This window comes from Lepisosteus oculatus, chromosome 8, assembly GCF_040954835.1.
Source record: "Lepisosteus oculatus isolate fLepOcu1 chromosome 8, fLepOcu1.hap2, whole genome shotgun sequence".
Lineage (NCBI taxonomy): Eukaryota > Metazoa > Chordata > Actinopteri > Semionotiformes > Lepisosteidae > Lepisosteus > Lepisosteus oculatus.
The window spans coordinates 27908706-27920975 of NC_090703.1; the positions used below are offsets into that span (position 1 = coordinate 27908706).

The window sequence follows — 12270 nt, forward strand, 5'->3', positions numbered from 1 at the left end:
AGCTTTATTCATTAACAACCACACAAAACTAAACACAGGATATACATGCACATGAGGAGACTGACGGAACACGTACACATCTTTAGGGTGGTAATTACTTAACAACACGCTATACTTTTATAAAACTACACAGGGCACTAGAACTACTAGGACATTTTTTACACAGGTAGGGTCAGCCACTGGTCATCGTGCTGACCCTCAGACTCTCCCCGGCTACCACTCCCAGCATGCCCAGCAGTACTACGAGCGCCTAGGGGCGCTTTCTCCTCACTACCAGGCGAGGGCGTTACACTGCCCCCACCTGAAGCGTCTGGCGTCTCGCTGACGTCGAACACCCCCCTCAGGCTGTACTCGTACTCAGCTAACTGCTGTGGAACCCTGCGTGAGTGGCCGCTGCGCCGCGGTGACGGCTGGCGACCCACGGACACCCCACTATCAGCCGGCTCCAGCCCCGGTTGCTCCTCTAGAGCCTCCCCACACGGTGGTCTCGGTGCAGGACCACCACTCTCCCCCATGTTCGCAACCGGACACGGTAGCAGACCTCGCCCACCACCCCGAGGACCTCAGCGGGCCCCTCCTACGATGGCGCCAGCTTAGGGCTGAGGCCTTTGCGGCGGCGCGGGTTGTACACCCAAACCAAGTCCCTGGGCTGGAAGGCAGGCCCCCTGCAGCGCATGTCGTAGTGCCGCTTCTGCCTGAGTCAGGTGTTACTTTTACAAAGACAGTCAATGAAAAAAATAATGTGGACCAGGGAGTGTATCTGTGGAGTGTATCTTATTTGCCTTGTGTCTTGCCTTGTGTTATCTCGCCTCCCCTCCTCTCTCCCTCAATTCAATTCAATTCAAGGTGTTTTATTAGCATGACAGATGGGTACAATCAGTGTTGGGTATTTACTTTGCTTTGAGATTCCACTTTTAAAGGTGATATATACAATTTTGATTAAAATAAATTGATATCTTTGTCTTCGAAGAATCTTAATAAACTTTCAGCATAGCTTTCTCCCCGTTAAGATTTATTTTCCCTTAACTAGTATACTTTAGATCTTTTTTTCTGAACCGGGGAAAATCTGATCATGTTCCTCTATAACAACAATAAAAAAACATTATTTTACATATCACCTTAAGGATGCGCAAAGAAATTTAAAATAGTCTTCCTTAGGTGTGAGGGTAGGAGTGGATCGCAGCAGGAATAATCGGCAAATTAGGAAAACAAAGAACTGGACAGGCGAGCCATTTATCCAGAGAGCGAGTGATCAGAAAAAGGAACAGCTATTACACCCAGGTTTTACGCTCTCTCTCTGTTGAATGAATGAAAGCATTTTATTGAAAACGCGTTTGCGTTTGTCAGGGTATTTACTTTGTAACCTGTGGTTTACATCTACTGTATTGTTTTGAGATGCCACTTTTAAAGGTGAAATGTAAAATAAAGTTTTTTATTATTGTTATAGAGAAACATGATCAGATTTTCCCTGGTTCAGAAAAAAGACGATTAAAATCTGTAATCTTTGCACTTGTATGTCATCTGAAAATACAATCAGTTTCTGCTTTGTGTAAGGATGGTGTGGTGAGAAGGTGAGAAAGTGGTGAGAAAGCTGTGCTCCTCAAAGCGCTTTACAGGATAAAAACAATAACAACAATAGTGGCTGGGAAAACGATTTTTTTATAGAAATACAAAATGAGATACTGTATGTGCATGAACAAAGTTATACTGCAATTTTCCTTAGATACGCGATTAAAAAATAATATTTTTTTTGAATCCCCGGCGGAACACTTTCCATAAGAATCAACGCTTTACTTTGCGCTTTACAACCCTTACATCATGCGACTGGAAAAGAATTCGTGATCAGATCAACGAAATGCTTCGTAGAAGGAGGCGCTCTTTTCCTCTAGTCTAACAGTCTGTCCACAAACAAAACATTCCTGTTAGACAAGAGGAATTGAAAAATTTTATTAAAAACGCGTTTGCGTTTGTCTGGTATTTACTTTGGTCCCTTTTAACTGTTTTTCAATCTACTGTACTGCTTTGAGATGCCACTTTTAAAGGTGATATGTAAAATAAAGTTTTTTCATTATTGTTATAGAGAAACATGAGCAGATTTTCCCTGGTTCAGAAAAAAAGATCTAAAGTGCTACACCTTACTTTCTTAATTCGATGTATTTAAAGCAGTGAACTACTGTAGGTGTAACATAACATTCAGAAATACAATCGAGAATAGTTTTGTGGTGTTTGTTTAGATGAAACGTTCCTAAAACGTATAACGTAACAAAATTAAAGACGATTAAAATCTGTAATCTTTCCACTTGTACTGTATGTCATCCGAAAGTTTCTGGTATCGAAAAGCAATCTTAAGTGGTGAGAAAGCTGTGCTCAATGTATTTAAGGGACTTAAAAGTAAAAGGAGATGCTTCATATTGCTTGACTAATTTTAAAAACTAAGTTATAAATGCAGACGCTCCCTCGGTGCCACGCCGGGTGTAAATATCAAAATATACATTCGTCCCGGGCAGAGGCCGAAGAGTGCCTGGCTGGGGTGCGCGGGGAAGAGCAGGATAGGAATGAAAGGCGGGGTATAGGAAGGCGTACAGTCTGGGCAGGTATAGATTACACTTTTCTAAAACGTATTTGAAAAATAAAAACGATTACAATCTAATCCTTCCATGTTTGATCCCAAAATTCCAAGAAATATAAATCTAAATGGGTAGAAGGCTATGCTGAAAGTTTATTGAGATAGTTAGATGACAAAGATACTGTATCAATTTATGTTGGATTAGCCTGATTATGATTAAAAAACACATATAATTAAACACGCGTTTGCTATTTAAATCAATATAAATATATATTTCTCTATAAAAATGTACTCTATTACACACACACACAATAGAAGCAGGAAGCAGAAGCAGGGACCGTTGTCAGAAGGGAAGAAGGTGACTATTCATCAAAAATGACTTAGAATCGATCATGTTGTGAAATTTTGAAATATAAAAGTCAATTGATCGTCCATAATATTGCTATTCTATTTTTTCGAAGAAATGTTTGTTAAAAGAAAAGTCCAGCACAAGCTGGATATGAACACACAACCCATGAGTCAGTAGATGGATGCGTAGACCAGTAGGCTACAAGGGAAGTCACATGAAGAGAGAGGCGAAACAGCCCTACACAGCCCTGTCACAGTACACGAATTTAATCATATCGTTATTAAATTATTTAGATTCGCGATTCCATATTATATTAGCAGAAAAGCTTAAAACTACCACTTTTTCACACGCTATTTCACATGTTAGTTAAATACTTTGATGCTTAAAATCGTTAGGGAGAAATGGAATACCGGTGTGTATTTTTCCTTTAAAGTACCGATTCCTGGAATCTGACTGGCTGACACCCTTCTGAAGTGGTTCCATAAACTCTGGTATACGGAAAAGAAAGCGTTGATAAAAAAGCCTGGATTCTCATGTATCTCATACAAGTATCTTTTAATACAGTCTTTCCTGCGCTCTTGAGGATCCTTGTGATATTTTGAGCTCTAGTTGAATAATAAGTGTTGCATTTTAAATCATTTTCATAGTTAGAAATTATGAAACGCCCTGTTAAAAGCAAGTAAAACAAAATGCCTGACAAAGTATGGCTTGGACAGATTCCAAGTGCTTGTACAAATGTGCTAAAGAAATTGTACTTTGAGTATACAGCTTGTCCAAAGTCATTCATTATTAATACTATTAGTAATATCTTCGGTAAAGGCTTTGATGCATAAATATTTCTGATAAAGGTAGGTTGTGTACTTTTGTCCAAATGACCAATCTTGCTTTCATAAAATATACCAACATTTTAATGACTGATGATTAACATGCTGTAATACACAGTTCAAAATTAAAAGCTCAAATGCTGTACATGAGAGGTTAAGCTCCCCCTGGCGGTTATACAAGGTAACGCCGGATAGTTTCCGGCATGCTGTCAAATGACGTGATTAACCTCGTGATACCGCGACGCCCACCGGAGTATGCCGTGAAATACCCCACCCATTTTGAATGGCTGCATCTGTATCAATAGATATGTGTATATGCAGCCATTCAAAACGGGTGTGATATTTCGCGGTTCACCGCGGTGGGTTTGTCACATCAAAACACAGTATCACGTGGTGTATCGCGTCATTTGACGACATACCGGAAAGTATCCGGAATCACCTTGTAAAACCGCCAGGAGGAGCCAATAAAGCTTAACCTCTCATGAACAGCTTTTGAGCTTTTAAATTTAAATGTGTATTACAGCATGTTAATCATCAGTCATTAAAAAGTTGCTATATTTTATGAAAGTAAGATTCCTCATTTTTTGCTCATTTCTTTAGCACATTTGTACAAGCACTTGGAATCTGTCCAAGCTCTACTTTGTCAGGCATTTTCTTTTACTGTAAAGGACATAAAAACTCCCTTGCTTTTAACAGAGCATTAAATAATTTCGATGCTTAAAATATTTAGGGAGAAATGGAATACTGGTGTGTATTTTTTCTTTAAAGTACCGAGACCAGCCATATACTGTATGTTTATGTTTCAAAATTAATATCGTTTATGGCCTTCACACGCGTTACAGTATGCTCCTATTCTTTTTATGCTCAGCTTCTAAGATTTCCCTTCAGTGGTAAAATTCCATATAAATATTCAATAATAAAACGGGCACTGTAAAGACATTTAAATCTTTCTACGACCGAGCAACACACCACGAGTGCCCCTGTCGGTCAACCAATCACGTACCGTAGTATTTCGTGTCATGATGCGCGAGGACGTAGCCAATTACCCGTGGTACATGTCTATGCTGCGCACTTTGAATGGCTGCATCTGTACTACTGTGCTACAGTACATGAATATAATTATATCGTTATTAATTTCTTTAGATACGCAATTCCATATTATATTCCCTATTAATCAAATTCTAAAAGTATGCTTCTGTTTACTCCGGTATCGAGCATATTCTCAGAAAAGCTTAAAACTATCACTTTTCTCACAAAGTACTGTATACTGTATAAAGGTTAGAAGGAGCAAGGAGCATGTTAAAACGTTTCCAAAATAACCACATATAAGACTTTGATGCTTAAAATGCTTAGGGAGAAATTGAATACTGGTGTGTATTTTTTTTTAAACCACTAAGACCAGCCATATACAGTATGGTTTACATACAGTAATATGTTTATGATCCTAAATGAATATCTTTTATGAGCATGTGAAAGGCATGGTGAATCGGAGATTCTCAAGACTTATTTTGTATGATTGGAAACGAATATGTTCAAGTTCACGTTCAAATTTATTGTCATTATACTCATATACAGGTATATTGTATAACGAAATGCTATTTAGCTAGCTCTCGGACATAAGTAGTACAAGAAAAAAAACAACAACAATACAATTGTATTACAAAAAGACAGAGACAACAGGCAGTGTGCAAAAAACAACAACAGACGATGTTCAAAAACAGCAACAGTCTGGTAGTCCGGACCCGAACGCTCCGGTACCATTTTCCAGATGGTAGCAGATCATAAAGTCTGTAGCTGGGGTGTGTGGGGTCTTTGATGATGCTTAGAGCTTTCCTCAAGCACCGTCTGTCATAAATGTCTTGGATAGATGGGAGGGCAACCCCAGTGATGGACTGGGCAGTTTTCACCACAGGCTGTAGGGCTTTGCGGTCAGCAGCACTGCAGTTGCCATACCACACTGTGATGCAGCCTGTCAGTGTGCTTTCTGTAGTGCATCTGTAAAAGTTAGTGAGGATCTGGGGACATATCTTAGCCTTCTTCAACCGTATTAGGAAGTACAGGCACTGCGCTTTCTTGATCAGAAAGGTGGTGTTGAGAGACCATGTGAGGTCCTCGGTGATATGGATGCCAAGGAATATAAAGTTACTGACCCTTTCTACTTCAGTCCCGTTGATGTGGATAGGGGCATGTCTGGTTTGCAGTTTCCTGAAATCAACGATCAGCTCCTTGGTTTTGCTGACGTTGAGGGTGACGTTGTTGTCTTCACACCACGTTGTAAGGAGATTGACCTCCTCCCTGTAGGCCCTCTCATCATTGTCTGTGATCAGACCTACAACTGTGGAGTCATCGGCAACTTGATGATGGAGTTGGTGTTGTGTTTGGTCTCACAGTCGTGGGTATAGAGTGAGTAGAGCAATGGACTAATGGTGTCCTTAATGTGCTTCATGACCAGCCTCTCGAAGCACTTCATGATGACAGGTGTTAGTGCCACTGGTCGGTAGTCATTAAGACATGTCACTACAAGAGGACTGTAGAAAACTGTGGTTTTCTTTGGTATTGGGATGATGGTGGTTGTCTTGAAGCAGGTAGGGACTACGGCTTGGGCCAGAGACATGTTGAAAATGTCTGTGAGTACACCCGTCAGTTGATTGGCGCAGGCTCTGAGGACGCGACTGGGTATGCCATCGGGTCCTGCAGCCTTGTGTGTGTTCACTTTTAGCAGAGATCTCCTCACCTCATCTGCAGACAGTGAGAGCAGCTGGTCAGCTGCGGAGGGTGCAGTTCTGATGACTGGTTCTGTGTTGTTGGCTTTAAACCGAGCATAAAAGGTGTTGAGCTCGTTAGGCAGGGAGGCATCATGGGCAGGTGCACAGATGTTCTTCCTCTTGTAGTCCGTGAGGGCCTGTATACCTTGCCACATAAACCTTAGGTCATTAGTGGTGAGGTGTTCCTCTAATTCCTGTTTGAGCGTGTTTTTTGCATGTTTAATACCATTGTTAAGATTGATCCTGGCTGACCTTAGTTCTGATTTATTGCCCGATTTGAATGCTGCATCCCTTGCTTTGATTAGAGTGTGAACCTCACTGTTCATCCATGGTTTCTGGTTAGGAAAAGTTCTTATTTCTTTTGTGAGTGTGACATCGTCAGCACATTTCCTGATGTAGCTAATGACTGACGATGCATATTCCTGTATGTCGGTGTATGATCCCTGTGTGGCTGCCTCTTTAAACACACTCCAGTCAGTGCATTCAAAACAGTCCTGCAGGGCCCATTCAGCTCCTTCAGGCCACACTTTCACCGTCCTGACCACTGGTTTCACTCTCCTGTGCAGCTGTCTGTATGCCAGGAGGAGAAACAGAGTGATGTGGTCTGAGTTTACACAGTGGGGGAGGGGTACTGCCTTGTAAGCATTCTGAATCTTGGTGTAAACATGGTTCAGAGTGTTTTCTCCTCTTGTTGGGAAGGAGACATGCTGATGGTATTTTGGGAGAATGGATTTGAGATGTTTGATTGAAGTCACCCGCAACGATAAAGGTTGCGTCGGGATGCGCAGATTCCTGTTTGTTTATTGCTCTAGCGCTTCTTTGCCATTAGCGTCAGGGGGGATGTAGACGGCAGTGATAATAACAGTTGTAAATTCCCTCTGTAGATAGAAGGGGCGGCACTTGATCATTAAAAATTCCAGAGCAGGTGAGCAGTGTTTCAAGATGGTAGATACATTGTTGCACCACGCGTTGTTAATAAAAATGCACACTCTCCCACCCCTGGTTTTACCAGATTCTGTAGTTCTGTCGGTTCACGCGGGAGGCAGAAAATCCGTCTAGGTGTATTGCCGAGTCCGTAATACTGTCTGTTAGCCATGGTTCAGTAAAAATAAAAGCAAAGCATTCTTTAATTTTTCGTTGTATGGAGAGTCCCAGTCTGAGATCATCGAGTTTGTTGTCGAGGGATCGGACATTGGCGAGTAAAATGGTTGGTAAAGGATGTTTGTTCTGTTCTGTCTTTAGTCTTGTTTGTAGCCCAGCATGCTTACCGCATTTCAGTTTTCATTCATATCATTTGCGATGCTTCCTGGCTTGGTTACCTTGTTCAGGTGATACCGCGGTTTCCAGGCCTTGTCAGAGAAGTCCATGCGAGCTGATGCAGTCCAATGATTGGAACAACTAACTGCTGTGGTGTTACTTTTTGTCAATGAAAAAATAAAGTGTTTTTGTTTACAAAGATGGTTACAAAGAATGTGGACCAGGGTAATGGTTTGAGTTTACAGCTTGTCCAAGGTCATTCATTATTTAAATTATTAGTAATATCTTCTGTAAAGACTTTGATGGCGACAGCTCAAACACTGTTCATGAGAGGTTGAGCTTTATTAGCTCCACCTGGTGGTAATTCTGGATACTATTAATTACTTGCGGTATTATACGGTATTATACGTAACCCGTGTTATATCGGGACACGCCCACCGCGTTTTACAGCGGTATAACCCGCTCGTTTTGAATGGCTGCATCTGTATGCAAGACATACTGTTTTTTGGGAATATTGAAACTGTTTCTTAGTTTTCTTTGTGAGGGGAGTTATCCTGAGAAAAGATGTACTTTTCTTTACTGTTTTCTTGATTTTCAAACATAGCTATTATGCTATACTGTGCAGTATGGGGTGGCTGTTTACTTTTCAATAGTGCCTGGAATCTAAAACCATTAGAAGGGTTACAAACAACAGGAGGTCATTCACTCAATCTAGCTAATGTAATAGTTAATAATATTTTAATCTGAAGACCTTATCCTGCTTTTTTTTAAAAAAGCCCAAGTAAAATGATCAAAAACACAGTTGGACAGATGTTGAAGTTGACCCACAACCAGCTAAAGAACTGCCCCTTGCTGTCTGTGTTAAACCTTGTTCACTCAGTAGTTTAAACTAAGTGTAAAGTGCTATGAAGAAGAATGCATGAAGATACTCTCACATTTTTATGAAAGCTATAGTTCTTTAAATCTTTTAAATAATGGGTGCTTCTACAGTTAAAGACCAAAAAAATCTAAAAGCTTCACAGCTCAATGGATAAGTATCCATAGATTTTGTCAAAGCTATTTAAATTGCTTTTTTATTCCTTTTAAGGAACATATTTATAGCAAACAAATTATGCCTAGGGACGTTTTTTAATAGCAAGAAATTATGTTCTGTCTCTACAACTGAAACACATTTTGGAGTACTTTCACAATTCTATTCTGTTTTAGTTAATCCAAACATTTCTGGCTCCAGCATGTCAAACAACATGGTCTTTAACATCATCCCTGAAGACTAGGTCTTCCCCCCTTTGTTTTAATATTACTGGATAGAACACTGAATTGCATACATATTGTATCATTAAAATTGTCGCATATGATTTCTATTGTTGAGATGGTTGTGCATGTATGTAATAAGGAATACAACGATTAAAAAAGATTTGATTAATCGATAAACACTTCTGTGTTTCCTTTTTGTATTGCTGTTGGATTCCTTTTCCCTAGTTTACAAAACCAATACTCCTGCAGATAAACCTATAGTCCTTCCACTGAACTATGCTTTGTTTCTTTCAAATCTATCACTACATATCCTACTTGCAAAACCTTCCACTGTTACATTGTGCATACCATACCCTCATCAGACCAGGCTTTGCAAAATGTACTTATCCAGGTATCTGAAAAAATAACCAGGTATCTGAAAGAAAGACTTCACATATCAAAGCAAGGTTGTGATGGGTCAGTGTGTGTGCCTAGTGTGTAAAACCCTTAGATACAGCATAATTAGTATGATTAGTAGTAATCAGCAAAAGCTATGGACTTGTAAAGAGCACCCCCTTATACCCATGTACTGCCAGTCTAATGGTGCCATATTGGAAAAAATCATAAAAAATAAGGAATAGTTTCACAACACAAAGCAAGGTTGTATAAGGTGAATGGGGCCTGTCTGGTGTGTAAAACACTTGGTTGAAGCACTGTGAATGTTATACATCACAGGACAGACAAACACACACACACCAAGGCCAGTTTTCCCATAAGGCAATTAACCTAACAGTATGTTTTGGAGTGCTAGAGGGAATCATATCACACATAAGAAGAAAAACCACAGGACCCAGAGAGAACATGCAAACTTCACACTCACAAGACGGCAGGAATTGAACCAGTGCTGCAAGATAGCAATTAGAAATGGATGGATATCTTATCTTTCTAGTTCAGAGGTTTGTATGCATAATTTAATTTTGAAAGTCACTGAGACATCTGGTACTACTGTTGGATTTATGAAAAAAAAAACATACAAAAAGCATAATGACAACTGTGGCATCCTATTCCTTAGTTAATACATTTTATTTTTATAAACAGTTAACATTGTTAGCAAAATATTTTGAATGATATTTGACCCTTTGCAGGGAAAAGTGCAACAATTTATTATATTGCTAAATTTTAAATTATTGTGTTACACAGCGGGCTCCAGTGGGCACCCTTACCCACACCGCTGGGGGCTCGAACACAGGACTCCCGTATTACTCAACAGGGACCCAGCCCGGTGAGCTATAGAGAGATCTCTCCTCAGCCCAGTAGCTGTAGTCCTGCTATCACAGGGAAGGGCGGTGATGCCACCGCTCTGGTAAGCCGGCTCTTGCACAGTACCTGCCGGCCAATTGAATAGTTTATGCTAACACTTAACTTTCTTAATTAGATGTATTTAAACAACGAACTAAGTGTAACATAGAATTCAGAAATACAATCAAGAATAGTTTTGTGGTGTATGTATAGATGAAACTTTTCTAAAATGTATAACAAAATTAAAGATGATTAAAATCTGTATTCTTTCAACGTGTAATGTCTTTAGAAAGTACAATAAGTTCTTGCTTTGTCTAACGATGGTATCAAAAAGTAGTCTAAGTGGTGAAAAACCTGTGCTTAATGATAATTAAGGGACTTAGAAGTCAAAGAAAATGATTTACGTTGTTTAATTTTAAACACTAAGTTATGAATGTAGACGCAATTGGTACCATTCGATAGAACAGCCATTGTGCAATGCTGAGCTCCGCGCTTCCTCACTCTCTCGGTGATGCCTCCCCCACTGATAGAACACAGCGGGCGGCACACTATTTTCAGAGCCTCTGATTGGGAAAAAAAGACCTGCTGATCTGTTCTACATACCAGGAGGACAACAGAATATAATTTTTTCTATTTGAAACATGTGTTGTCTTTATGAAATTAGCGTATTTTAAACATTTAATTAAGAAGTAAAAACCTTACAGCATACACAGAGATTCTAAGCGGATCAGGAGGAAGAAAAATCACCAGTGGTTCACCCATAAAAAGTGGTTAGTAACTATAAAAGCCTGTTTTTATAGCTTTTAATGCTGTGCAATGTCTTAGCAGGAACACATCATTATCTAATTTTTTATTTATTTTTTAAAAATTAAAAAAATCGTTTGCCCAGCCTAATTTCAAATACAGATGCAGCCATTCAAAGTGCGCGGTACAGACACGTACCGGAGGTAATTGGCTACGGTGTCGTGCATCGTGATGCGCGATGACGCAAAATACCGCGGTGCGTGATTGGTTGACCGACAGGGGCACTCGTGGTCCGTTGGTCTGTCGTAGAAAGACTTACTGTAAACGTCTTTACTGTGCCCGTTGTAGATATTGAATTTTACCACTGAAGGGAAATCTTAGTAGCTGAGCATAAAAAGAATAGGAGCATACTGTAACGCGTGTGAAGGCCATAAACAATATTAACTTTGGAACATAAACATACAGTATATAGCTGGTTTTGGTACTTTAAAGAAAAAAATCCACACCAGTATTCCATTTCTCCCTAAACATTGTAAGCTTCGAAGTCTTTAACTAACGTGATACCGGAGTCATAAAAGCATACTTTTAGAATTTGATTAAAAGGGAATATAATATGGAATCGCGTATCTCAAGAATTTAATAACGATATGATTATATCCGAGTACTGCGATAGGGCTGTGTAGGGCTGTTTCGCCTGCCCATTCATGCGAGCTGTCTTGTAGCCTACTGGTCTAGGTGCGTGACTACCAACTGGCAGGCTGTGTGTTCAAATCCAGCTGGTGCTGGACTTTTCATTTTTATTTATTTATTTTTTAATCGCGTAACATAAACATATTACCGTATGCAAACTGTACTGTATACAGTATGTATATGTATGTTTAATGTCTTAACTGTGCTCGTTTAAGTATTGAATATTCATATCTAATTTTACCACTGAAGGGAAATCTTAGTAGCTGAGCATAAAAAGAATAGGAGCATACTGCAACGCGTGTGAAGGCCATAAACTATATTAATTTTGGAACATAAACATACAGTATATGGCTGGTCTCGGTACTTTAAAGAAAACATACACACCAGTATTCCATTTCTCCCTAAACATTTTAAGCATCGAAGTCTTTAACTAACGCGATACCGGAGTCAACAAGCATACTTTTAGAATTTGATTAAAAGGGAATATAATATGGAATCGCGTATCTCAAGAAATTAATAATGATATAATTATATTTATAAAAA

At 39.6% G+C, this 12270-nt stretch overlaps 1 protein-coding gene across 4 annotated transcripts in view; it reads right to left on the minus strand.

Moving 5' to 3' along the window:
- Window positions 1–12270, minus strand: part of mid2 (midline 2) — a 508198-nt gene that overhangs the window by 128380 nt on the left and 367548 nt on the right. The gene's annotated exons all lie outside the window — the stretch shown is intronic.